Raw genomic sequence first — 27006 nt, forward strand, 5'->3', positions numbered from 1 at the left:
CAGTGATTAAGGACATAGTAGGGTGCCACCAGACATGTGGAATCAAGGGAAGGTCTACAGTAAGCAACATACACAAGATGCGGTGCGTGCTTGAGTGCTGTGATGTCATGCAATCTGGCGTCGCGGTTTTGCAGCTCGACCTAGAGAAGGCCTTTGACTGTGTATCACATGTTATCCTGTTCGCCATTCTTGACCACATTAATGTCGGTTCGGTTATAAGAGAGGGTGTGGTCATGGCGTACAGGAGTTGCTCAACGCGGCTTATTGTAAACAAGTCACTGGGGGCCCCCATTGCCATGCAGCGTGCGGTACGCCAAGGCTGCCCCATCAGCCCCCTTTTATTTTGTTTGTACATCGAATCACTATGCTTGACTATTATTAAAAAAAAAGAAAAAAAATGCCCCGCCGGGGTGGCGCAGTGGTTACGACGCTCGACTACTGTTCCCAAGGACGCGGGATCGAATCCCGGCCTCGGCGGCAGCTTTTCGGTGGAGGCGAAAAGCAAGGCGTCCGTGTGCTGTGCGATGTCAGCGCACGTTAAAGAACCCCAAATGGTCGAAATTTCCGGAGTCCTCCACTATGGCGTCTCTCATAGCCTGAGTTGCTTTGGGACGTTAAACCCCACAAACAAACCAACAAACCAACCTATTAAAAATGATTCTGTTCATGGTTTTCGACTCCAAGCTGCCGAAGTGAAGCTCTTAGCATATGCCGACGACGTCGCAGTGTGTTGTATTGATAGAGAAAGTATTATATCAGTGGTCGAAGAGGTAAAATGTTTTCGGGACATCACAGGGAGTTTGATCAATTGGGAAAAATGCCTGGGATTTTGGCATGGAGAATGGGCGTAAACCCCAGACACGTTTGCAGGCGTAACGTGGGTGAAGACCCCAGTGAAGTACCTGGGTGTCCCTCTGCAATTCTACGAAAGCAATGATGGCCTCTGGAGAAGCCAGGCGCATGAAATACGTGAGAAAGCAGACAGATGGAAGGGGGTTCCTCTCTCGTTTTTTGCCAAGGCAACTGTGTGTAATCTTTTTTTTTTTATAAGCAAATTATGGTATCTAATGCAGGTTTTGCATTGCTCGCGGCTAAATGTGCAAAAGCTGCACAGAGTGTTTGCCGCCTTTATTTGGGCATCGCAGTGGAAAAGGTGCAGCCGAACAAATTTGTTCAGAAAGGTGGAGGACGGCGGTCTTGGTCTGGCGCACCTCTTTGTGCGACAGCTTATTAACAGGTTTCCGTTTTTCCGGGACACAAAAGACTCTTTCTTACGAACGGTGTGCCAAATGAGATTAAGACGGGCGTTGCCAAACTTTGTGATCGGCACGAATGAAATGCCAGGGCCAATTAAGGGCTTTTTCAAGGAGGTGGTGATGAGCGTATGTTTCTTGACAGTACGATTTTCCAACGATTATTTGTCTGCGGTGAAAAGGAAAACACTGTACAAAGATGTGTGCGACAGCATACTTCCTGTACCGATGTACAGAGCTATGCACAGTAGAGCGCCGGGCCAGAATGTGTTAAAACGGGTGAAGAAAATGCAGGTGACACCAGGCATGAAGTCCTTTTTTTTAAACTTCATACTGAAACACTTCCAGTCAAAACATTCCTTGAACAACGAGGTTTTTCCTTGCCATGGGGAACTAACTGTCTAATCTGCAAGATACCCGAAACTATAGATCATGTTTTTCTTCACTGCTGGGAATGAGTGTATTTCTGGGATGTTCTGCAGAGAACAGTGAAAAAGGATTTCCCTCTAGATCCACACGGGATCAGATATTTGGCGATAGATAACTGTCGTGACGCTGGGGCTACGTCGACCCGGCCTTCACTTGGTAGCGTGCAGAGACTCGGGGTTGAAGAAGGACTGAATCTTCGAAGTTGGTAAAATATATACAAGCAGGTTTAATGGCACTTTGAGAAAACTTATTTACAAGATTATTTACACGAAAAAGAAGGGTACATCAGCAATATGGCAAGCGTTAAGAGTTCATAGCGAGAAGCGACTGGATGAGCCGTTTACCCAGGGCCTGAGCGACATTTCGTGCTCTGCAGCGTCCTTAAAACCCCCTATGTCCAGCCCCTCTCTGAAGATGCTGACCAACCAAATCCAGGGCACGCCCCTCAGATATCGGCATCCAATCGAACACATCACTGCACTGATGGTCTGAAGCACTGACTGGCCCGGCATTGTTTCGTTGAGCCTGGTCACTTGTTGGCGGGAAAAGCTTGGGAACGGCGAGGAGGTACATTTCTATTCTTCAGCCAAGAATCGATAGGCAGCTGGTTCCGGCAAGTGGATTTACTTCTCAGAAACCCAAGTGCACGTGGGCGCCGCATACGCTCCCAGCATTGTCCGTTTTCGACAATTGCAAATCTTTCCTGCATTCCCGGGAAATCATTTAATGGCCGTATGCGTCATGCTCCTTTCTTGCCCTGCACGTCAGCGGACTTGTCACTCTGTCGTCTCCTTTGTACAGTAGGCATTCCTCACTGGACGATAGGGCTTCTCGACTGGAAGGGTGAACAAAAGAAAGAAAGCACTTCCTGCATTTCCCGCAGGGGGACGTTTCTTTGTGTTTTTCCAGACGTTCTCTTAAAAGGTCAATTTGGCATTTGCAGGGTGTCCACAAAGCAAAACAGGCTTACAAAACAGGATTCCTGGAAACAGGCTCACTTAGAGCCATTGGACCATCACCACATATCCACAGCACTTATTCATGCCCACAGGCGAACAATAGAGCGCGCAAATGCGGATGCACGGTCGTAACAGCCTCCTCCCCCGCCAGAAGAGTCTCGGAGGGCAGCAGTCGCAGCTGCTGCATGAAGAGACGACTTAATGGCCTGCACGTGAACGCTTGAAGCTCGCTGTTGCTTGTCGCGTTGTCTTGATTGTTGTAGGCCAAATTGCTCGAGCTGTCTGAAACTCAACCACATGTCTAAACAAGCACTCGGCTCCCGTCTGAAGAGACCAGGTTAAAAGAAAACTGCCATTGTTGTTCGAGAAAAGCCCACACTCAAGACGTTCAGGACCCACGTATGCCTAGAAAACCTAACGTGCTGCTTTACATAGCCACACATATACAAGCGCACGAAAAAAAAAAAAACCTGATTATCAATTTGGATACATGGTGAGGAACATCTCGGACCGCTTAGAAAGAGCGGCTAAGCGCGTCCGCATTCGCATTTAACTTCCCCTTTTTGTATCTTATTTTCAAAATTGTACTGCTGTAAAATCAAGCTCCACCTAAGAAGGCGACTGTTCTTCGATGTCGCAGTTTGCAGCCAAGCCAGGGGACAATGGTCCGTCTCTACGGTGAATTTGGCCCCTCCAAGATAGCACTGCAATTTTTGAATGGCCCATACAATGCAAGCGCACTCTTTCTCTGACGCGCAATAAGCCCTCTCTCTAGAACTCAGTTTTCTGCTCAGGTAGAGCACGGGGTGCTCATTACCGTCGTCATCTCTCTGGCAGAGAACAGCACCTAACCCTCGATCACTGGCATCACACTGGACCGTGAATTCTCGGGTATTGTCTGGAGCTCGCAATACCGGACGACTAATCAGCACAGCCTTCAGGTTTACGAAGGAGGCTTCCTTTTGTTCGTCCCAGACTACATTTGTCGGTTCTGTCTTGCGGAGAGCGTCGGTCAGAGGGCTAGCCAAAGCTGAATAGTTAGGGATGTAGTGATTGTAGTATCCCGTCAGACCCAAGAATGCCCGAATTTCCGTCTTCGTGCTCGGCCGCGGGTAGTCTGCTACCGCAGAAATCTTAATCTCGCTGGGTTTCCTGAAACCTTGACCTACATTGTGACCCAAGTAGTCCACGGTCGCCCTTGCCAGGCAACATTTCTCGGCCTTTACGGTTAGTCCAGCTTGACGCAAAAGGCTCAGTACAGCTCTTAGATGTACCATATGGTCCGCCCATGAGTCGGAAAAAACCGCAATGTCATCTAAATAAGGCACCGCGAATGTTTCACACCCCTTTAAAACCCTATCCATGAGTCGGGAAAAACAAAATGGAGCATTTTTGAGCCCGAAACTCATCATTGTTGGCTGGTAGCTGCCCGTCGGAGTGACGAAAGCCGCGTATCTACTGGCGCGTTCAGTGAGCGGTACTTGCCAGTATCCTCGAGTAAGGTCCAGCGTAGTCACATATGCCGCTCTACTGACCTGTTCTACTCTCTCCTCAATATTCGGAATGGGATACACTTGATCCCTGGTGAGAGAATTTAGCTTTCGGTAGTCTACCACAGGCCTAGGGTCTTTACCTGGAGCTTCTACTAAGATCATAGGCGAAGCATAATCGCTTTCCGAGGGTTTTATTACTCCCAATTCCAGCATGCGAGTTACTTCCCTATCCAGAATTTCTCTTTGCCTTGGAGAAAATCGGTAGCACCTTGATCGCACTGGCACGTCTGAAGTCAGCTCAATATCGTGCTCAGTCAAATCAGTTCTGCCTGGCCTGTCCACGAAGCAGGCCTCAAACTCTGTTATTATCTCGCCCAGATCGGACAGCTGGGATTTCTTTAGTTCTCCTCTCTGCTCCGTCTTTTTGAGAAGCTCCTGAGCGTTGCTTCCTTTTCCGCTGAGGCAAATCAAGTTGTCCCCCATCTCCTCGGGAAGGTTTAACGTTAGATTTACCACGGCTTCCCTCTGCACATAAGGCTTCATAAGATTACAATGATAAATGCGCACTTCTTTACGCCTACCGGGAATTTTCACTGCGTAGTTAGTGTTAGAAAGCTCTGCAACGACTTTAGCAGGTCCTTCCCACTGTACTTCGAGCTTATTCTTGGGATCATTGGCTTGCTCCATAGCTAAGTCCTCTCGGTTTCCACTTAGAAGTCTCGTGAGATTACTAGACACCGGCGGCAAGAGGTTACTCTCTAGAACGTCCTCATTCCGTGTCTTATCAAGCTCACTTTCTAGTTGACTTATCTGAGATGCCTCGCTCTCAAAGTTTTCTGACCCGCTATTTTCCGCATCGACCACTGTTTTAACTGCCGTTTCCTCCACTGTGGAATTTTCTGGTATGAGCAGTGTAGCTAGTTCTCGTGCCTTTGAACGTGTTAAGGCTTGCACAACTCGGTCTCCGAAAAGGATGCCCCTCTTTCGCAGTAGCATGTCCGATTTGTTGGAAAACAAATACGGATAGCACTTAGGAAGCTTTCCTGAAACGGCAGCCTCGGTTGTTAATTCGCCGAAAGGGCCCTCGATGACCACGTTCGCGATCGGCAAGCACACACTCTGTTCCTCAACTACCTGGCGGATCCATGCACACTGTCCTGTATAGTCGGCAGGCGACACATACGCCGGATGGACAACATCCATCGTTGCGGCCGAATCGCGCAGTACCTTGCAAGGCTTCCCGTTGACTACTAGGTCATGCAGGTAGGGTTCCAAAAGCTGCATATTTTCATCGCAGTCACTGACATACGAGAAAGCAATCTTTTCTTTCCGGCAGTTGACGGCAATGTGACCCTGCTCATTACACCTAAAGCATGTGAGCGGCTTCCTAGCCCCAAGCTTATTCTTTGTGTTCTGCGCGTTGGTCACTTCCCCACTTTTCTCACTGCCGTCCTTTCTAGGGCGTTTGCCCGAAGAAGCCTTCCTTTCTTCGTTTGCAAATCTAGCAAAGTGCCTTTTTTTGACGGTTATTTACACTGAACTTCGGATTGCGGGGCCTATCCACTGCTGGGTTGCTGAATTGTCGGCGCGAAGCATACTCCTCAATAAGTTCGGCAGCTTCAGTTGCCGACTTAATTTCGCCTCGGTCCTGTAACCAATTTCTTTCTTTTTCTGGGAGGCAGTTATAAAACTGCTCCAAAAGAATTCGCTCGACTACAGCGTCCCTGTAGCAATCAGTGCTCTTTAGCCACTCGCCCAAATTAACTCTTAAATTGTACAGGAATTCAGGGTAACTCTCGTCCCTGGACTTAGTAGCGTTCCGAAAACGTTGTCTGAACGCCTCGGCGCTAAGCCTATACTTTCTCAGAAGGCAAGCTTTGACCTTCTCGTAGTTGTCCGCGTCCTCCTTGCTTAGCCGCGCGACAACCTCCGCTGCCTCGCAGGGCAGAACCGTCAATAATCTCTGAGACCAAGTGTCTCGCTGGAAGGACAGTTTTTCGCAGGTTCGCTCAAAGTTAGCCAGATACAGATCGATATCCCCTGATATCACATATGGCTGCATGTACTTTGACATCTTGAAATCTGCCTCCTTGTTGAGACGAGGTACCGCTAGCTGGGGACAATCGCCCGACCTCTTGCTCAACTCTAGTTCTAATTTCCGGAGCTCAATTTCTTGGTCCAGCTTTTTTGCTTCTCTTTCAAGCTTCTCACGTTCGTGCTCCCTTTTCTCTTTTTCCCTCTCAAGTTCACGCTCCCTTTCCTCTTTTTCCCTCTGACGTTCGCGCTCCCTTTCCTCTTTTTCCCTCTGACGTTCGCGCTCCCTTTCCTCTTTTTCCCTCTCAAGTTCACGCTCACGCCTCTTTTCCTCTTTTTCCCGCTCTTTCTGCTGTCTGAGCTGCTCCTCCTTTTTTTGGGCGATGAGGTTCCATGCTTCACTGAGCTCCTCATCATCAGCTCCCAAATCTGTGATTGCCTTTATAATCAAAGGTTTTCGTGCCAAACCATTTGTATCAATTCCCAATTCCTCACACAATTGCAACAGTTCCGGTTTCTGCAGCTTTTGTAGGTCCATGATCGCTCCGAGTGTCGGCTACTTCCAAAACAACAGTGCAAACTACCAAACCTAAAGGCGTTTCAACACTTTTTACCAGTTCTAAAATCTAACCCTGTTCTAGAACCTGGTCCACATCAGAAGAAAAGCCAAGCACTCACCCACGCATGCGATCGATGTTCCGAGCTGCTCTCTTGTTGGCCGATTGTTGCTCCTGCTTGTTGCTTGAGATGCCACCTCCGATCACCAGATGTTGTGGCTTGTAGATTCTGATCCACCTCGAATCACCAGATGTTGTAGCTTGTAGATCCAGATCCCACCTCCAGTCATCAGATGTTGTGGCTTGTAGATTCAGACCCCACCGCTGGTCACCAGTTGTCGTGACGCTGGGGCTACGTCAACCCGGCCTTCACTTGGTAGCGTGCAGAGACTCGGGGTTGAAGAAGGACTGAATCTTCGAAGTTGGTAAAATATATACAAGCAGGTTTAATGGCACTTTGAGAAAACTTATTTACAAGATTATTTACACGAAAAAGAAGGGTACATCAGCAATATGGCAAGCGTTAAGAGTTCATAGCGAGAAGCGACTGGATGAGCCGTTTACCCAGGGCCCAGAGCGACATTTCGTGCTCTGCAGCGTCCTTAAAACCCCCTATGTCCAGCCCCTCTCTGAAGATGCTGACCAACCAAATCCAGGGCACGCCCCTCAGATATCGGCATCCAATCGAACACATCACTGCACTGATGGTCTGAAGCACTGACTGGCCCGGCATTGTTTCGTTGAGCCTGGTCACTTGTTGGCGGGAAAAGCTTGGGAACGGCGAGGAGGTACATTTCTATTCTTCAGCCAAGAATCGATAGGCAGCTGGTTCCGGCAAGTGGATTTACTTCTCAGAAACCCAAGTGCACGTGGGCGCCGCATACGCTCCCAGCATTGTCCGTTTTCGACAATTGCAAATCTTTCCTGCATTCCCAGGAAATCATTTAATGGCCGTATGCGTCATGCTCCTTTCTTGTCCTGCAAGTCAGCGGACTTGTCACTCTGTCGTCTCCTTTGTACAGTAGGCATTCCTCACTGGACGATAGGGCTTCTCGACTGGAAGGGTGAACAAAAGAAAGAAAGCACTTCCTGCATTTCCCGCAGGGGGACGTTTCTTTGTGTTTTTCCAGACGTTCTCTTGACAGGGTCAATTTGGCATTTGCAAGGTGTCCACAAAGCAAAACAGGCTTACAAAACAGGATTCCTGGAAACAGGCTCACTTAGAGCCATTGGACCATCACCACATATCCACAGCACTTATTCATGCCCACAGGCGAACAATAGAGCGCGCAAATGCGGATGCACGGTCGTAACATAACGAAGATGGTTTTCCTTTCGATCTCGTAATGTTGGCTGGCCTCCACTCTGTATGGCGCTCCCGCATGGCCGGCTTCAAATGTGATCCTGATGCGAGGCCTGCACGGTTGTATTTTCGGGAGAGCATTTGCCGCTTCGTTGAGGTGCAGAAGACACTTGAGTGTGTGCCGCAGTGGCTGCCAAGGCTTCCAGCCTTGGCAGGCCTAAGGGAATTTTAAGTGACAATGTCAGTACAAAACTGACAGCGTTTTCTTTTTGTTCCACGTCTTGCCTGTGTTTGTATATAGTGTATCGTGATGTACTGTATTGGTTGTCGGAGCCCGGCAATAAAAAAAAGAAAAGAAAAAAAAAAGCGTGGTCTAGTGGCTAGGATACCTGGCTCTCACCCAGTAGGCCCGGGTTCGATTCCCGGCGTCGGAAAGATGGCGGTCTCATGGTGTAATGGTTAGCACTCTGGACTCTGAATCCAGCGATCCGAGTTCAAATCTCGGTGAGACCTGCGCCTCTTTTTTTTTTTTTCTGGCTATGTTACGCATCTGAATTCTCTTGTGCTCTCGCTTGTAATCCTCTGCCACGTTCCGGTGTGATCTAGTGGATTACATTTCCGGCCACCGGGCGTGACGGACGTGCTATCGTGCTCCGTTGGAGCGGTGTTAGCGGCTCAGCCGAGCCGCGGAAACAGGATTGCCGTTCATGATAACGAGGAATACGAAGTGATGCTGCCCCACCTACCTACAGGTCGTATCGTTTTGAACACAGTATTTTTGCACGGCGACGTTCGGGCGCGGCCGTATAGGGTCGACGACTACAGGGATGCCCTTGCCCGTTTGGATTTGCTCCCAGAGGTTGTAGCCCTGGGAGCATTCCAAATGAATCACGTGTGGGCGGTTACGTTTAAGAGTTCTGAGGCCATTCAGAAAGCGCTCGCGGCTGAAAGCATTTCCGTCAAGGAACGTCGTTGCATCGTTATCGACCCCAACCAGCAGGAAGTACGAGTCAAGGTGCACTGGGTTCTCCACAATGTGACTGACGAAGATGTGCGGGTGGCGTTCCGACCATGTGGTGAAGTGACGGAAACGTCGAAAGAGAGGTGGCATGTTCAGGGCGTCACCGAAAAGGGGTCCACAACTAGAATGCTGAGCCTGAATCTGAACAAAGGTGTCACAGCTGAAGACATTCCCCACCAAATCCGTATCGCAGGTGAGCCAGCTCTTTTAGTAGTCGCATGGAGGCCCCCCCTTTGCCTGCGATGTAGGGAAATGCCACATTCGTCGCGACTGTCGAGTGCCTAGGTGCTCGCGTTGTCGGCGATTTGGGCATGATGAGAGCCAGTGTGTTCCCACGTACGCCAGCATGACGGGCCCGGCAAGGAACAGTGAGCTGGCGGAACATGTCATGGATGAGGTGGAGGCTGAGGAAGCGTCAAAGGGAGCAGGTGTTTTACCATCTGCTGCTGCAAAAGACCTGCAACCTTCAAGCGGTGAACACACAGTGGCGACGACGGCCTCGCAGCATGAACTGCCTCAACTCGAACAGGAGCAAAAGAAAAATCGGGAGAAGACGCCTACTGTCGAAATGGAGGATACCTCAAGGAACGAACCAAGCACCCTACAAAATGTCAAAGATGCAAATATGGAAGACACCGCTGTTTCGGCCACAAAACGCTCTCATCTTCAAGCGGTACAAGGCGACCAGCTAAGTGACGGTGCAGCAGTGGAGGAGCCGCCCACCAAAGCGACACCGACGCGGCGAGCGCCATTTAAACCAAGGCCAAGTATTCCGCCTGATAGAAGAACAGCAGAAGCGACGCCGAAATAGCGCTGCTTCTGTGGTAACTTTGTCCTTTTCGGATGCCGGAGCAACGTGTGCGACACACTTGACTACGCATGGAGGACGACCCAGAAGAAGCGCATCGAGCCTCTAGTAAAGGCTGGCACAGCGTGGACACAAGTGTTAATCCGCTGAGCACGGAAACCGCTGCCGCGACATGGTGCCCTGAGGTGAGCACTGCACGATTTGTGTGTTCCTCCAGAGATAAGGGAATATTATTTCATATGCCATTGCGCATAGCGACGTTGAATGTCAGGGGGCTGGCAGCGATCAAGCGTCAGCGTCAAGTCAGCCGAATTTTCCTAGAAAATGATTTGGACATTATCGCTTTGCAAGAAACCAAAATTGAGAGTGAGGAACATACAGATCGAATGGTTGCCAATTTTCGGTCGCGATACAATGTGTGTATATGTCATGCTGTTGGAAGTTCGGGTGGTTGCGCCCTATTTTTGAGAAACAATCTGGGCATTGTGGAGGAAAATGTCGTAGCATCCGAAGATGGCCGGTTACTGGTTGTTGACTTTGCACTGTCTGGTAGTGCTTGGCGTGTTATATGTGTGTATGCACCTAACAATCAGACTGAGCGTGTTGCTTTTTTTGAGAAGGTTGAAGCGTTCCTAAATTGCGCGAAAAGTGTTATTCTTGTGGGTGACTTCAACTGTGTCTGCTTAACAGAAGATCGAGTACCCAAGTCCCCGATTCGCGATCAGAGCGCTCGGTTGCTGAACTCACTAATTCAAGACTATAATATGGAAGATCTTGGCAGTGTACTGTCACAAGGCTCACATCCCGGTTTTACGCATTTCCAACGCGGCAGTAATGCGAGACTAGACAGAGTGTACGCCAGCTTGCAACTTGTCACAGCATGTGAAAAATATGATCTAAAGCACCTCTCGTTCAGCGATCACAGTCTTGTGATGGTTACGTTTGATAACAAGCCCAAAAAGTCACGGTTTAGTTGGGACCTCTGGAAGCTTAACGTAAAACTTCTAGAAAATGAAGAATTCATTGAGCGAATTAAAGAAGAGATAGCTAAAATGCCCTCGACTCGCTCATGGAGCTACGCAGCAAAGTGGGAATCATTTAAGAACGACGTCAAGGTGATTGCGATAGAACGAGGAACAATACTTAATCAAAGATGTCGGAAAATGGAGAAAGAATTGAAGTGCAATTTGGATTTCATAATGTGTATGGAAACAGCAGCGCCTGGCATGTACATAAACAAAATCCGAGAAATAAACAACCAGCTAGAAGCTCTGGAGACAGACAAGTACAGAGCGGCAGTGATAAGAGCGCGGGCCGAAAAGTTGTGGGCAGGTGAAGCACCGAGCAAACGTGCGTTGTGCGATGAAAGGCGGTATGCAACCGAAAGAAATCCGGAAGATTCGGTACCACAATGAGATTACCAGCGACAAGAAGGAAATTGAGCAGGCCTTTGTGGAATATTATACAGAACTGGTAGGGAATAAAAGAACGAGGTGCGAACTGCGTGATGAATTTTTATCGCTAGTGCCCAGATTAGATGAGCCCACGGTTGCTCGCCTAGAACAACCTATCAGCATTGGTGAAGTTGAAAGCGCAATTGACGAGCTAGTCCTTGGGAAGACGCCAGGGCTCGACGGCCTCGGTGCCGCTTTTTATAAGACCTTTCGAGATGAAATTAGCCCAGCTTTACATGCGGTGATCACGGAAGCGTACAAAGAAAAACAAATGCCGCTGTCTTTTCGTACTGGTCACGTAGTGCTAATCCCCAAAACGGATGACCAAAGGAAACTGCAGTCGGTAGGGTCTTATCGCCCGATTACGCTGACCAATACCGACTACAAGATATTCATGAAGGTTCTGGCCAAGCGCCTGCAAAGTGTGATCATACAACTCGTTGGACCGCACCAAACCTGCGGAGTAAAAGGGCGCAGTATATGCACAAATGTTCATGTTGCGCGTAGTATTCTGGAATGTTGTGATGACTTTGCTGGTCGAGTAGCAATGATCCAACTGGACCTGGCAAAGGCATTCGATCGGGTATCGCATGAAGTTCTGTACAGCGTGCTCGAACATGCAAATGTAGGATGTGTTATTCTTGATGGTCTAAAAATGGTTTATGACAATTGCACCTTTCGAATCATTCTTAACAAAAGCTTAAGCCAAACTGTCCCCGTGCGGTCTTCAGTAAGACAAGGTTGCCCACTCTCTCCTTTACTTTTCGCTCTATACCTGGAGCCATTTTGTCTTAAACTGATCAACTCCGAACTAATTAACGGTTTTCGTATTGAGTCGTCATAGGTGAAAGTTCTTGCCTATGCGGATGATATTGCGGTGTTTTGTAGCGACCGAAAAAAGTGTTCAAGAAGCAATTTTCGTTGCCAAAAACTTTTGTGAACAGACCGGCGCTGAGATTAACTGGGACAAAAGTGTCGGCTTCTGGCACGGAAATTGGGAAATTGCGCCGAGGTCTTTTGCGAACCTCCAGTGGACAACCGTTCCATCGAAGTACTTGGGAGTGCCACTGCAATATTATAACAGGAGCGCCGATAACTGGAAGGACGTGATGGCCGAAGTGAAGGAGAAAGCAGGGGCTTTTCAAGGTAGAGAATTATCCATGTTTGCGAGGGCATCCGTATGCAACATTTTTCTAATCTCCAAATTGTGGTATGTTTTGCAGTTTCTTTCTATGTCACGCGTATATGTGCAAAAAATGCGCAGAGTGTTTGCTGTATTCATTTGGGCGTCCAACTGGGAAAGGACAAAACGAACCAATTTATTTAGATCAGTTCGAGATGGTGGTGTCGGCCTCTCACATTTGTTTGTTCGGCAACTCGTCTCCCGTTTTATGTTTTTCAGGGATCAAAGTGAGCCCTTCTTACGTACAATGATGCAAGTGCGTCTAGCAAATGCCCTTCCAGATTTTATTGTGTCTACTGCAGGGTGGCCAATATGCGGGTTGAAGGGATATTTAAAGGAGATTGTTGACTCTGCCTATATACTGAAGGTTCGATTCTCGATAGAATATCTAAGTCTGGTGAACAAGAAAAAATTGTATAGTGACTTAATAGATGTCATGATGCCAGTTCCCTTATACCGAATGATAAACAATGGAGACCGAGGGCAAGATGTTTTACAAACAGTTAAAAAGATGCAGATCAAAGCAAGTACGAAGTCGTTCTTTTTCAAACTGCACACTAGTACACTTCCCGTTAAGACCTGGCTAGATGACAAAGGAATATTTGTACCCTAGACCACAAGCTGTTTATTATGTAAAAAGCCTGAGAACATCGAACACGTGTTCATTGAATGCTGGGATCCGGTATTTTATTGGGATATTCTGCAACGTACCATAAAGAAGGATTTGCCCATAACACCTATAGGAATACGCTATCTACCAACAGACAATGATCACACAGGTATTCCCTACGACATGATAATGCTGCTCGGCCTCCATAGTTTATGGAAGACACGAATGGCAGTCAGGAAGGCAGATGTCAATGTCCTGTCGGTGAGAGAAAACTTTGTTGAAAGCCTGTGCTATGTACGTGAAGTTTATCGGGCGCAGGTTGAGCCACCTTCATGGCTGAATGTATTGGATGAACTGATCCAGTTCAGGAAATTTTAATGTATCACTTCAGCCAAAGCAGGCTGAAGTGTTTTTTTATTACAATGTATTTCCTTTGTCTCAAAAAAAAAACAGGTAAATAAAAAAAAGTGGCTAGAATACCTGGCTCTCACCCAGGAGGCCCGGGTTAGATTCCCGGCGTCGGAAAGATGGCGGTCTCATGGTGTAATGGTTAGCACTCTGGACTTTGAATCCAGCGATCCGAGTTCAAATCTCGGTGAGACCTGCGCCTTTTTTTTTTCTGGCTATGTTACGCATCTGCATTCTCTTGTGCTCTCGCTTGCAATCCTCTGCCACGTTCCGACGTGGTCGGGATTCCACTTCCGGCCACCGAGCGTGACGGACGTGTTATGACGAGCTCCGTTGGAGCGGCTACAGCGGCCATGTCGAGCCGCGGTGACAGGGTTTTTGCATCGGGTGAAGAATACCAGGTCGTATTGCCTAGTTTGCCTACAGGACGATTCGTTCTAAACACTGTTTTCTTGCACGGAGACATCAGGGTCCTCCCATACCGGGTGGAAGATTTCCGGGATGCGCTCGCTCCCCTATCGCTCCTGCCGGAAGTTATCGCCCTCGGGGCGTACCGCATGAGCCACGTTTGGGCCTTACGCCCACGTCGTCCTTTAAGGACGACGTGGGCGTAAAGAAGATTGTGCAAATGGGTGAGCTGAAAGTGAAATCTGCTCGATGCCTCGTGATTAACCCGGCGAACCGAGACATCCGAATGAAGCTACATTGGCTGCTGCCCAGCGTACCGAACGAGTACGTGCGGCTCGCTTTCGCGCCGTTCAGCAGTGACCGACATATCTAAGGAGCGGGGGCACGCACAGGGTGTGGCGGATAAGGGTTCGACCACGAGGCTGGTGACGTTGAAGTTGAATGCCGGCGTGAAGCTGGACGACCTGCCCCACCAGGTGAACGTCGCTGGAGAGCTAGCCCTTGTGGTCGTTGCGGGCAGGGCTCCCCTCTGTCTGCGGTGTCGAGGCACGGGCCACATTCGGCGCGACTGCCGCATTCCACGGTGCGGTTCCTGCCGTCGCTTCGGACATGACGAGACCCAGTGTTCTCGGACGTGCGCCAGCGTCGCCGGGCCCGTGAGCAGCGTAGACGCTGCCGAACTGCTCATGGATGAAGCCGACGCGGAGGAGGCATCGAGAACGGCTAATGTATCGTCGCTGCAAGAGACCACGGTGGGCGCCCCACAGACGGATCAACTGGAGTGTCAACCTGTCGCTGGCGCAACGCCCGAGAAGTCTTCCCCAGAGTCTGCGTCGGCCGTCGCCGTCGTGCCGAATGGTGCGGCTGTGACATTATCTGACTCTGTGGTTAGCGACACCCAGCCCATGGACGTTCTCGGTACAGCGGTCAGCCAAACGGTCGGAAAACGGCCGCACGAGCAACTCGCTCCTAATGTGCCCCAACTTGGTGCCAGTGGCGGAGACGAGCCGCCGACTAAATCATCAGGTATGAGGCGTTCGACCTTGAAGCCGCGTCCGAACATTCCTGTAGAAACACGGCAGGCGGGTAAACCGCCTCCGTAGTTTTGTGTAGTTCATGCCATACATAGGTGGCATGGGGTTCCGGGGTGTGTCGTTTAGGTAGACACCATGAGATAGGGTCCTTTCCTTTCTTCGACATGGCAATCAACCTCCCTGAAGCGCTACGTGTAGCTACAATAAACATACGGGGCCTCGGAGCAAGAAGGCGACAGTGCCAGCTTAATCGCCTTTTCATTGAGAACGATCAGCACGTAGTAGCTGTTCAAGAAACCAAAATTGATAGCCAAGAAGCGACAGATCGAATGGTGTCTGCTTTCCGACTGCATTTCGACGTTTGTGTGTGTCATTCAGTTAGTTCCTCTGGCGGCTGTGCCCTTTTCATACGTAACAATGTTGGTGTAAATATGCAGTCGCTGTTTTCGTGTCAAAGTGGCCGGCTCCTGATTGTTGATTTTTCACATTACGATGTAAACTTCAGAGTTATGTGTGTGTATGCACCTAATATAGCTTCCGAGAGAATAATGTTTTTTGAACGTTTCCAGACGTACCTAGATTGTGAAAAGGTCATAGTTTTGTTGGGGGATTTCAACTGTGTTTGTCGCGCTGAAGACCGTGTAAAATGCTTGACAGTGAAGGATAAGAGTGCGGAGATCCTGAATTCAGTTATTCACGGTCACAACTTGGAAGATGTTGGAAGTGTGTTTGCAAATGCTACTCAACTGCAATTCACTCATTTTCAAGGCAGTAGCCACGCACGACTTGATCGGTTGTATGTATCGCTTGAATTAGTGCCGCTGTGTACATCGTATGAGGTTGGACCAGTGTGCTTTAGTGATCACTGTCTAGTGATTGCAAACTTCGGCAGAAATCAAAGCAAAAACAGCTTTAATTGGGACCTATGGAAACTCAACACGAAATTGTTGGAGGACGAGGGTTATGTTAAGGACGTTGAGGAGGAGCTAAAAAAGTTGCTTGCAGAGCAGCCGATAAGTGTTGCCGTGGGCTGGGAAGAATTTAAACAGGCAGTAAGACTGAAGGCAATTGAAAAAAGTAGTAAACTGCGATATGAACAGAAACAAAACGAAAAACTCCTGTGTGAGCAACTAGAATTCCTTACTGGTATAGAATGCGCTCAACCAGGTACATTTTCCAAAGAACTAAGGAGCATCAAGATACAGTTGGAAAGATTAGATACAGATAAGTACAGAGCGGCGGTTATTCGCGCACGGTCTGAGAAGCTGTGGGCCGCTGAAGCACCTACAAAGCGTGCTTTATCGGACGAAAAGCGATACGCGAGCCGTAAGGAAATACGGAAAATGATGTTTCGTCGGACGGCAGTATTATCAAACATGTAATTGCCGGTCATTTCAAAGACCTACTTGGTCACCCGCGAAAAATGGTAGGTGATTTTGAAGCAGAATTTTTCTCACTAATGCCCAAGCTTGATGATGAAGAAAAGGAGCGACTAGAAATGCCAATTTGCGTCGAAGAAATAGAGGACGCAATAGACGCTCTGCCAGCTGGTAAAGCACCGGGCCCTGACGGATTAGGGGCGTCCTTTTATAAAATGTTTAAGCCAATGATAGATCACCTCCTCCTGAATGTTATCAATGAAGCTTATGAGCAAAACCGTGTTCCACTGTCCTTCAGAACTTCTCATATCACACTGATTCCGAAAACTGAGTAGCCGGAAAAGCGTTTGTTGGTGGGGTCTTATCGCCCGATAAGCCTCACCAACGTTGATTATAAAATATTTATGAAAGTGTTGGCAAGACGACTGCAATGTGTGATAACAAAGCTGGTTGGCACGCATCAGACTTGTGGCATAAAGGGACGGAGCAACGCCACGAACATTCACGTAGCGCGAAGCGTACTAGAATGTTGTGACGCACTTGGTGACCGTGTGGCAATGATCCAACTGGATCTCGCAAAAGCATTTGACCGGGTGTCGCATGATGTGCTGTTTGCCCTATTGGATCACTCCAATGTTGGGGATTTAATAACAGACGGCGTCAGAATGGCGTATGCCAACTGCACGACGAGAATTATAGTGAACGGAGAACTGACCGAAAACCTGCAAGTGCGGTCGTCAGTTAGGCAGGGCTGTCCCATGTCGCCCCTGTTCTTTGCACTCTACCTTGAGCCTCTTTGCTCGACTATCCGAAATAATGAGAGCGTAACGGGCTTCAGGCTACAGTCAGCGCATGTTAAAATATTGGCCTATGCCGATGATATTGCGGTTTTCTGTTCAGATAACGATAGCATCTGTGAAGCCACAAATGTAGTCCACAAATATTGTCAGTCTACGGGGGCGTTAATAAACTGGGAAAAGAGCTATGGCTTCTGGCACGGCAGTTGGGAAGACACGCCAGAGTACTACTCTCGACTGCAGTGGTCAACGATTCCTACCAAGCATACCGGGACCCTGATTCGTATTGGAAATATGAAACTTTAAATGCAAAAGAAAAGGCTGATACGTGGCAAGGAAGGCAATTATCTGTATTTTCGCGGGCTACCGTGTGCAATTTATTTCTCACTGCAAAAATATGGTATGTCATGAATGTGCTCAGTGCCTCTCGGATCAGCATTCAAAAATTGCACCGTGTTTTATTGCACCGTTTTTATTTGGGCATCGACGTGGGAAAGAACCAGTCGGACAAACTTGTTCCTGTCTGCAAAAAAAGGTGGGCTAGGCCTTGCACATTTGTTTTTGAGGCAAGTCGTCTCACGATTTATGTTTCTGCGAAATCAAAATGACATGTTCCTGCGCACAGTTGTGCAACTCCGACTGTGCAGACTCCTTCCAGGATATGTGGTATGCTCTTGTCATGCTATGGGTGGTGCTGTGAGAGGGTACCTACGCGAAGTGGTACTTGCATACGGGATGCTGCATGCGCGGATGCAATACTTGAGTGATGTCACGCGGAAAAAATTGTACTCAGATTTATTGGATGCAATGATTCCTGTTCCACTTTACCGTTTGCCATTATGTGGAGGCCCAGGAGGAGATGTTTTGCACAGAGTGAAGAGAATGCCGGTGTTACCCTCGGTCAAATCCTTTTTCTTTAAACTTCATACTAACACGTTATCAGTAAAAACATGGCTTCATGAAAAAGGTCTTTTTGTACCCTGGACAACTAACTGTTACCTATGTAAGAAAGCTGAAACCATAGAACACGTATTCCTGGATTGTTGGGATCCCATCTTTTTCTGGGATGTGCTTCAAAGGACTTTGAAAAAAGAATTACCCCTAGATATGTACGGCATAAGATTCCTTCCGGTTTTACACGCTTACAATAGTCCACTGGAAACGATTATGATCCACGGCCTCCACAGCTTGTGGAAAACGCGAATGCAGTTCAACAATGCAGATGTTGATGTGCGCCCTGTGCGCGTACATTTTATAGAAAGTGTTGTACGTTTGAGGGAAGTGTATCGAACACTCCCCGAACCACCAGAATGGATAGACCAGCTTAACAGCTTGGTAGAGATGAATAAATTTTAACGCGTCGTGTCCGCTAAAGGTTTGCTGACACGTTTTATCACTTTTGTATGTTGTGTATTGTGTGTCGAAGCCGGCAATAAAGAAAAAAAAAAAGTGGCTAGGATACCTGGCTCTCACCCAGGAGGCCCGGGTTCGATTCCCGGCGTCGGAAAGATGGCGGTCTCATGGTGTAATGGTTAGCACTCTGGACTCTGAATCCAGCGATCCGAGTTCAAATCTCGGTGAGACCTGCGCCTCTTTTTTTTTTTTCTGGCTATGTTACGCATCTGCATTCTCTTGTGCTCTCGCTTGCAATCCTCTGCCACGTTCCGGCGTGGTCTAGTGGCTAGGATACCTGGCTCTCACCCAGGAGGCCCGGGTTCGATTCCCGGCGTCGGAAAGATGGCGGTCTCATGGTGTAATGGTTAGCACTCTGGACTCTGAATCCAGCGATCCGAGTTCAAATCTCGGTGAGACCTGCGCCTCTTTTTTTTTTTTCTGGCTATGTTACGCATCAGCATTCTCTTGTGCTCTCGCTTGCAATCCTCTGCCACGTTCCGGCGTGGTCTAGTGGCTAGGATACCTGGCTCTCACCCAGGAGGCCCGGGTTCGATTCCCGGCGTCGGAAAGATGGCGGTCTCATGGTGTAATGGTTAGCACTCTGGACTCTGAATCCAGCGATCCGAGTTCAAATCTCGGTGAGACCTGCGCCTCTTTTTTTTTTTTCTGGCTATGTTACGCATCTGCATTCTCTTGTGCTCTCGCTTGCAATCCTCTGCCACGTTCCGGCGTGGTCTAGTGGCTAGGATCATTCTACTTCCGGACACCGTAGTGAACGGTCGCAGGATCATGTGCTCCAGCGGAGCGGCGATAGCGGCCCTTTCCAGCCGCGGAAACAGGCTCGACGACATGGACGATACCGAGTATCAGATTATTCTGCCAACTTTGCCCACCGGACGCGTTGTTTTTAACACGCTTTTTTTGCACGGCGATGTGCGAGTCAGGCCATACAGGGTCGAGGATTTCCGCGACGCCCTGGTCAAGGCTGGTGCGCTCCCCGACGTTGTGGCGTTGGGGGCGTATCAGATCAACCATGTTTGGGCGGTCACGTTAAGCAGCACCGAAGCAACGAAGAAATTGGCGGCTTGCAAGGAAATCGAAGTTAAGGGACGCCGTTGCCTCATTATTGATCCCGAAGACCAACAGGTGAAGCTGCGACTTCACTGGATGTTGCACGGTGGGGCAGACGACGACATCCGGACGGCTTTTGCTGCGTTCGGGAATGTGACCGAGGTGACCCGGGAAAGGTGGAGAGTTCAAGGCGTCAAGGAGAAGGGGTCCACCACGAGGACTGTGCTCCTCAAATTGAAACCCGGCATTAAGGTCGACGACTTGCCTCACCAGCTGCGAGTTGCCGGAGAGCTAGCCCTTGTCGTGGTGCCTGGGCGAGCGATGCAGTGCCTGCGCTGCCGCGGTACCGGTCACGTTCGACGTGAATGTAAGGTACCGCGTTGTCCAAAGTGTAGACGCTACGGACATGACGAGGCTGACTGTGTGCTTTCGTACGCTTCGGCCGCGGGACATGGAACTGCGGAACGGTCGGCGGAGCTCACAATGGACGTGGTCGAGGCGGAGGAGGCGGCGAAGGGTGCCGGAGAGGTGCGAACGAAGACACGGGAGACGGATTCATCGGTGGACTCGGCAGAAAACGGCAATGCTGCGAGGGATGTGGGGAGAGCGGACTCTGCACCTGAGCTCACTATCAATGAGGAAGGCACGGCACTTGAGCCGGCAAATGGTATGGAACAGGATAATGGGGAGGACCACTCGGACACCAGTGCTGTTCGTAAGCCAAGCGTCCCAGCCCCAGCCAAGCGATCCCACACACAGTCCGAACCTGAAGGTAACCAGGTGTCAGCCCCCAGCGTCGACGAGCCACCAGCAAAAACGGGGCAATCCCGGCGGTCCACGCTACGTCCGCGGCCAAACATATCATCAGAGAGACGGGCAGCGGATAAAGTGCCCCCGCTGCCGGGTCAGCCGCTCGCACCGGACGGGGATGGATCCAACGACGGCGTCTAGCAACGCGCTAGACGGGAAAGGTAAGCACCATGCTTTCGGTCTCTTCACCCTTGATGAAAATGGCGCCCGAAACCACCTTAAGAGTAGCCACGTTAAACGTCAGGGGATTGGCAGGCAAAAAGAAGCAGAGCCAGGTGCACCGGCTCTTAACTGACCACGATATTGACGTGCTTGCCGTGCAAGAAACTAAGGTTGATGGGGAGGAAGAGACCGGGAGCATGGTGCGACGTTTCACGGCTAGATTTTACGCCATTGTTAGCCACGCAGTTGGGACATCGGCCGGGTGTGTATTGTTCGTCAAAAAGCTGCCTGGTCTGGTTGTAAAGGGCTACTCCTCATGCTCTTCTGGACGGTGTGTAGTGGCTGATTGTGTATACAGCGGTGTTGAGTGGCGCATTATTTGTGTGTACGCTCCTAACTGTGTGGAGGAAAGAACAGTGTTTTTCGAGAATGTTATGCAGCAGTTAAGTACGGAAAGGCAGGTAATATTGCTGGGCGATTTTAACTGTGTACTGAATGCTCGAGACAAAACCAGCACACGCGGATTCAGAGACAAGAGCACTAAAATGTTATGCCAGGTAATAAGCGAATGGAATATGGAGGATGTGGCTGATTGCTTGGAAGGACCGCGTGCCGTTCAGTACACGCACTTCCAAGGTTCTAGCCACGCGCGTCTGGACAGAATTTACGCGTCGCTGGATTTGATTCATTCATGCAATGAATACCGAGTGGTGCCTATGACATTCACGGATCACTGTTTGGTGCAATGCTTATTCGGCACCAAAAAACGAAGCAATGCATTTAGCTGGGAGTTATGGAAATTCAACAACAAATTGCTTACGGATGATGCCTTTAGACGCGTGGTATTGAATGAATTGATTAAAGTGAGGCCAGGGACTTGGCTCGAAATCTGGAAACAGTGGGAGTTGTGCAAGGAACAGATTAAAATTAAAGCCATTGACAGATCCAGTTGCCTGGTGTACGAGAAGAAAATTACAGAAACCCAGCTTAAGGCTTTGCTCGCAAAACTACACGAACAGGAATGTAAGGCACCCGGCAGATGGATAGAGGATATTCGAAAAATAAAAGAACAGATTAACTTGATAGAAGAAGACAGATACCAAGGAGCGTTAGTGCGTGCAAGAGCGGAAAAATTGGCCATGGATGAGACGCCGACAAAAAGATCGTTGGGAATAGAAAAAGCAAATGCAAGGCGAAATCACGTGGCAGAGGTAGATTGGGCAGGACGCACTGAAACTGATAACGAAGGAATCGCGAAAGCTTTCCGGGAGTATTATGAAGATCTATTTTCGTCCCGAGAGGTTTATTTGGACCGTTTTAAATAATCCTTTCTTGACGCGATGCCAAAAATTGATGACGAACAAAAAGAAAGACTGGAGCGGCCAATAAGCGAAAAAGAAGTGCAGCAGGCAATAGAAAATTTAAACCCAGGGAAATCACCCGGGCCTGATGGCCTGAGTGCGGCTTTTTATAAAGCGTTCAAGGAACAGCTATCACCTTTGTTGTGTGCCTTATTTAATGAAGCGTATGAACTGAAGGCACTGCCTGCGTCTTTCGGATCGTCGCACACAGTACTTATTCCGAAAACTGACCAACCAGAGAAGCTTAGGCAGTTGTCGTCTTACAGGCCCATTGCTCTGACAAACGTTGATTACAAGATTTATATGAAGGTGCTTGCTGGCAGACTACAAACGGTTATATGCGAACTAGTGGGCCCTCACCAAACGTGCGGTATCAAAGGGCGATCTATCTTTCAGAACATTCACAAAGCGCGAAGTGTGCTCGAATGCTGCGATGCAACTCATGCATGTGTTGCGTTACTGCAGTTGGACTTGGAGAAAGCTTTTGATTGTGTGGCACATACTATTCTGTTAAGTATATTAGACTATGTTAATGTCGGCTCTGTTATTCGAGAGGGAGTGGCTTTGGCGTACCGTAACTGCACTACGAGATTAATTGTCAATAAGTCACTGGGGGCCCCCATTAACGTACGACGTTCGGTGCGCCAAGGTTGCCCCCTCAGCCCTCTTTTGTTCGGCATTTATATTGAAACGTTGTGTTTAAGCATCCTACAAAACAATGACATTGATGGTTTTCGACTGCAGGAGTCAGAAGTCAAATTGTTGGCTTACGCAGACGACGTTGCGGTTTTTTGTGTAAATAAGGAGAGTATAAAGAGGACAGTGGATGTGGTAAAACATTTTAGCAAAGTCACAGGGAGTAAAGTTAACTGGGGTAAGTGCCTGGGATTTTGGCACGGAGAATGGCAGCTGACCCCCGACACTTTCGCTAATGTGTCGTGGGTTACAACGCCTGCAAAGTACTTGGGTGTGCCCTTGAAATTTTACAAGGAAAGCGAGCCATACTGGCGAGAGCAGGTCAAAGAAACCAGTGAAAAAGCGGAGAAATGGAAAAGCGCTCAATTATCAATATTTGCAAGAGCCGCAGTTTGCAACCTGTTTTTAATTAGTAAGTTATGGTATGTTATGCAAGTGTTGCATTGCTCCCGTGTAAATGTGCAAAAATTGCATCGAGTTTTTGCGGTGTTTGTTTGGGCCTCGAGTTGGGAGAGGTGCAGTCGGACAAATTTGTTCCGGCAGGTGAAGCATGGGGGGCTTGGTCTGGGTCATTTGTTTGTGCGACAGATTGTCAACCGGTTTATGTTTTTTAGGGATGCCAGCGATCCATTCCTGCGCACAGTGTGTCAACAGAGACTTGGTCGAGCGTTGCCTGATTTCGTAGTTTATACTCAATGTATGCCTGGTTCTCTGTTTGGATTCTTAAGGGAAATTGTTTTGAGTGTGAAATTCTTAAGCGCACGTTTTTCGAAAGAGTATTTAAGTAATGTTAACAGGAGAACATTATACAAGGATGTTTGTGAAGTGGTGTTCCCGGTGCCCTTGTACCGAGCTTTATACTATGGAGGCACAGGAAGTAATGTACTAAAACGCGTAAAGAAAATGCAAGTTGCTCCGGGAGCTAAAACGTTTTTCTTTATGCTACATACCGGTACTTTGAGTGTAAAATCATTTATGGAGGAGAAGGGTATGTTCCTACCGTGGGGGGCCCAATGTCTCATCTGCAAACAGCCAGAGACAATAGATCACGTGTTTTTGCATTGCTGGGAGGGGGTATATTTGTGGGATGTTCTGCAAAGGACATTAAAAAAACAGGTGCCACTTGATTCCCACGGCATTAGGTACTTGCCATTGGATAACCACGATGATATGCCGTTAGACCAGGTTATGTTAATGTGCCTCCACAGTATATGGCGCGCACGAATGGCTGGTTATCACTGCGATCCAGATGCACGGCCAGCCCGCATGTATTTCCGTGAAAGTGTGCAGCGATGGCTCGACGTGCTTAAATTGCAACCATGTGCTCCTGAGTGGCTGTCAAAGCTGGAACCTTTGACGGTGCTCAAGGAATTTTAAACGTGACAATGCCTGCCCCTCAGTGGGTGTTAGGCAACGCTAGCTACCTTTGTGTACATATATTATTCCTTTGTTCCTGTTGTTTTGTTTTCCAGTGCGTTGTATTTGTGTCAAAGTCAGGCAATAAAGAAAAAAAAAAAAAACGGCGTGGTCTAGTGGCTAGGATACCTGGCTCTCACCCAGGAGGCCCGGGTTCGATTCCCGGCGTCGGAAAGATGGCGGTCTCATGGTGTAATGGTTAGCACTCTGGACTCTGAATCCAGCGCTCCGAGTTCAAATCTCGGTGAGACCTGCGCCTCTTTTTTTTTTTTTCTGGCTATGTTACGCATCTGCATTCTCTTGTGCTCTCGCTTGCAATCCTCTGCCACGTTCCGGCGTGGTCTAGTGGCTAGGATACCTGGCTCTCACCCAGGAGGCCCGGGTTCGATTCCCGGCGTCGGAAAGATGGCGGTCTCATGGTGTAATGGTTAGCACTCTGGACTCTGAATCCAGCGATCCGAGTTCAAATCTCGGTGAGACCTGCGCCTCTTTTTTTTTTTCTGGCTATGTTACGCATCTGCATTCTCTTGTGCTCTCGCTTGCAATCCTCTGCCACGTTACGGCGTGGTCTAGTGGCTAGGATACCTGGCTCTCACCCAGGAGGCCCGGGTTCGATTCCCGGCGTCGGAAAGATGGCGGTCTCATGGTGTAATGGTTAGCACTCTGGACTCTGAATCCAGCGATCCGACTTCAAATCTCGGTGAGACCTGCGCCTCTTTTATTTTTTTTTTTCTGGCTATGTTACGCATCTGCATTCTCTTGTGCTATCGCTTGCAATCCTCTGCCACGTTCCGGCGTGGTCTAGTGGATTCTACTTCCGGCCACCGAGCGTGACCGACGTGTGTATCATGTGCTCCCAAGGAGAGGATTCAGCGGCCCAGCTGGGCCGTGGTATCAGGAGTACGGAAAGGCCTGCCAAGGATTATGAACTGGTTCTGCCGCATCTGCCTACAGGTTCGAGTGTTTTACATACTGTTTTTTTTTGCATGGCGACATAAAAGCCAGGCCGTACCGTGTGGAGCACTTTCGAGACTCCCTCGCTCGTCTTTCATTTTTGCCGGAAGTGGTTGCCCTCGGGGAATATCAAATGAATCACGTATGGGCGGTAACGTTTAAAGGTGAAGAGGGGAAAGCGAAGATTTTGCAAGCCGAAGCTTTTGAAGTGAAGGAGCACCGCTGCGTGGTCATTGACCCCTGTAACCAAGGCATCAGGTTGAAGCTTTTCTGGCTGCTTCACGGCGTGCACGACGATGATGTGCGAGCGGCGTTGGCGGCTTTTGGAAAAGTGACCGAAATATCAAGAGAAAAGTGGAAAGTGCAGGGGTGTGTCGACAAGGCTTCAACGACGCGAACGGTCACGGTGAAGATCAAAGTGGGCGTTACCATTGAGGACCTACCGCATCAGCTTCGGGTCGCCGAGGACGTCGCACTCGTCCACGTCCCAGGCAGAGCCCCGCTTTGCCTCCAGTGCCACGGGAAAGGTCATATACGGCGTGAGTGTCGTGTGCCGCGCTGCGGGCTGTGTCGTCGCTACGGCCATGACGAGTTCCAGTGTGTGCGCACGTATGCCAACGTTGCAGGCCCCGTGCCGAGTGAAGTGGCAGGCGAGCACTTGATGGACGCAGTGGACGCCGAGGAAGCGAGCAGTGGAATCACTGAGGAGGCAGAACAGAACAAACAGTCCTCTGAGAAGACCCCTGCCCCTAAAGAACACTGTGAATCAGATTTGATAGTTCCGTTATCGAATGTCGCTGGGACCGAGACACCCACGAAAGAAAACGGCAATGCCAGTGGTGCAAGCCCAGCTTCGTCTACGCAACACAGTGAGGAACAGGGAGACACTGAAGCTGAGATGCCAGCTGCTTCTACCTTGCCTGTGAAGCGTGTGCACGAAGACAGTGTCAACGAGGGATCAACGCAAGGAGGAGCGGAAAACGGACAGCCTCCACTGAAGGCGGCCCCCCTTCGCCGGTCGTCCTTCAAGCCAAGGCCAAATGTGCCTCCAGACCGCAGAACTGTGTCACCTGTGCCTCTGCCATAGCGGGGGTACCCTTTCGGTCGAGACGTCGCAAGCCCGGTCCATGATCTGGAGCAGCGCTTGGAACGATGGACAGACTCGCCAAAACGGAAGAATGGTCAACCCATGCAACAGTTGAACCGCAATGCTGTCTTTCTGCAGAAGAGATGTGAGTGAAATGTTTCGCGATTTAAAATTTCTTGAGATGGCGACCAATTTATCCACTAGCTTGCGCATAGCCACGCTAAATGTGAGAGGGCTGTCAACGCGTCGGAGAGACAACAGCAGCTGAACCGCCTTCTGCTGGAAAATGAAATTGATGTGCTAGCAGTTCAAGAGAGCAAAATGGAAAGCGAACAACAAACAGATAAAATGGCTGAAATATATCGTTCTAGGTATAGTGTTTGCGTTTGTCATGCGGTTGGAAGATCGGGGGGATGTGTCATTTTCATTCGAAATTGCATAGAGTGCGTACAGTCTGTGTTCTCGTGTGAGAGTGGTCGGCTTTTGATATGTGATTTCAGTTTTTCTGGATTGGACTGGAGAGTGATCTGTGTTTATGCGCCTACTAGAACGTCTGAGCGCGAAGAGTTTTTTCACTATATGAAATCCTTCCTAATACATGAGAGGCGTGTTCTCCTGCTTGGAGACTTTAACTGTGTCTGTAGACCGGAAGATAGAACAACAGACCGTGTCCTTCGTGACAAGAGTGCAGAGTTACTTATTGACATTGTTAATGAGGCAGAGCTTGAAGATGCTGGCTGTATACTGACGCATGAAGGCCAAGCCATGTTCACGCACTTTCAAGGTAGCTGTCATGCAAGGTTGGACCGAATATATGTTCCTATTGATTGTGTGCCCTTGTGCTCGGAATATCAAACACTTCCCATGAGCTTTAGTGACCACTCCCTCGTAATGATTACTCTAGGCATGAAAAGTAAGGCAACA

At 49.1% G+C, this 27006-nt stretch overlaps 13 non-coding genes and 2 pseudogenes across 13 annotated transcripts; all 15 read left to right on the plus strand.

Annotated features, from left to right (window-relative positions):
• The first annotated feature begins 8469 nt into the window (after nt 1-8469).
• TRNAQ-CUG (transfer RNA glutamine (anticodon CUG)) lies at nt 8470-8541 on the plus strand. The gene has a single exon. It is a non-coding gene; the product is annotated as a tRNA-Gln (tRNA).
• A 175-nt stretch (nt 8542-8716) lies between these two features.
• Nucleotides 8717-9860, plus strand: LOC146204458 (uncharacterized; annotated as a pseudogene).
• A 3776-nt stretch (nt 9861-13636) lies between these two features.
• On the plus strand, nt 13637-13708 carry TRNAQ-UUG (transfer RNA glutamine (anticodon UUG)). Its single transcript has one exon. It is a non-coding gene; the product is annotated as a tRNA-Gln (tRNA).
• A 27-nt stretch (nt 13709-13735) lies between these two features.
• On the plus strand, nt 13736-18650 carry LOC146204460 (uncharacterized; annotated as a pseudogene).
• On the plus strand, nt 18645-18716 carry TRNAQ-CUG (transfer RNA glutamine (anticodon CUG)). The gene has a single exon. It is a non-coding gene; the product is annotated as a tRNA-Gln (tRNA).
• A 77-nt stretch (nt 18717-18793) lies between these two features.
• On the plus strand, nt 18794-18865 carry TRNAE-CUC (transfer RNA glutamic acid (anticodon CUC)). The gene has a single exon. It is a non-coding gene; the product is annotated as a tRNA-Glu (tRNA).
• Nucleotides 18866-18872: 7 nt separating this feature from the next.
• On the plus strand, nt 18873-18944 carry TRNAQ-CUG (transfer RNA glutamine (anticodon CUG)). Its single transcript has one exon. It is a non-coding gene; the product is annotated as a tRNA-Gln (tRNA).
• Nucleotides 18945-19021: 77 nt separating this feature from the next.
• TRNAE-CUC (transfer RNA glutamic acid (anticodon CUC)) lies at nt 19022-19093 on the plus strand. Its single transcript has one exon. It is a non-coding gene; the product is annotated as a tRNA-Glu (tRNA).
• A 7-nt stretch (nt 19094-19100) lies between these two features.
• Nucleotides 19101-19172, plus strand: TRNAQ-CUG (transfer RNA glutamine (anticodon CUG)). Its single transcript has one exon. It is a non-coding gene; the product is annotated as a tRNA-Gln (tRNA).
• A 4971-nt stretch (nt 19173-24143) lies between these two features.
• Nucleotides 24144-24215, plus strand: TRNAE-CUC (transfer RNA glutamic acid (anticodon CUC)). Its single transcript has one exon. It is a non-coding gene; the product is annotated as a tRNA-Glu (tRNA).
• A 7-nt stretch (nt 24216-24222) lies between these two features.
• TRNAQ-CUG (transfer RNA glutamine (anticodon CUG)) lies at nt 24223-24294 on the plus strand. The gene has a single exon. It is a non-coding gene; the product is annotated as a tRNA-Gln (tRNA).
• Nucleotides 24295-24372: 78 nt separating this feature from the next.
• TRNAE-CUC (transfer RNA glutamic acid (anticodon CUC)) lies at nt 24373-24444 on the plus strand. The gene has a single exon. It is a non-coding gene; the product is annotated as a tRNA-Glu (tRNA).
• A 7-nt stretch (nt 24445-24451) lies between these two features.
• Nucleotides 24452-24523, plus strand: TRNAQ-CUG (transfer RNA glutamine (anticodon CUG)). The gene has a single exon. It is a non-coding gene; the product is annotated as a tRNA-Gln (tRNA).
• A 76-nt stretch (nt 24524-24599) lies between these two features.
• TRNAE-CUC (transfer RNA glutamic acid (anticodon CUC)) lies at nt 24600-24671 on the plus strand. The gene has a single exon. It is a non-coding gene; the product is annotated as a tRNA-Glu (tRNA).
• Nucleotides 24672-24678: 7 nt separating this feature from the next.
• TRNAQ-CUG (transfer RNA glutamine (anticodon CUG)) lies at nt 24679-24750 on the plus strand. The gene has a single exon. It is a non-coding gene; the product is annotated as a tRNA-Gln (tRNA).
• The last annotated feature ends 2256 nt before the right edge of the window (nt 24751-27006 follow it).

The sequence above is a fragment of the Amblyomma maculatum genome, chromosome 1, assembly GCF_055883805.1.
Source record: "Amblyomma maculatum isolate TAMU_Amacu chromosome 1, ASM5588380v1, whole genome shotgun sequence".
NCBI lineage: Eukaryota > Metazoa > Arthropoda > Arachnida > Ixodida > Ixodidae > Amblyomma > Amblyomma maculatum.